The sequence below is a fragment of the Poromitra crassiceps genome (assembly GCF_964638095.1).
Source record: "Poromitra crassiceps genome assembly, chromosome: 4".
Taxonomy (NCBI): domain Eukaryota; kingdom Metazoa; phylum Chordata; class Actinopteri; order Beryciformes; family Melamphaidae; genus Poromitra; species Poromitra crassiceps.
The window spans coordinates 27,803,197-27,803,480 of NC_139626.1; positions in this window are offsets into that span (position 1 = coordinate 27,803,197).

Genomic DNA, 284 nt, shown 5'->3' on the forward strand with positions numbered 1-284 from the left:
TTGCCCTAACTTTAAATAAATTAAGAAATTCTAATTTTACTCCACATTCCGCATTCAATTTTTCCTCTTTTTTTATGCACATAAGAGTTTGGGTAAAATATCAAACAGGATAGTGTGATATTTCAATATTTTGAAGTTGTTCAATTTCATATTGCATATAATTTTAAACCTGTAATTTTTAGATTGGGTTGCATATCAGTGAGATGTCTGATCTTATATTGTATGGAGTGTTCTCATCTAGAAGTATAGAAGACTAATTTATCTAATTTGTTGAAATTTTGTCT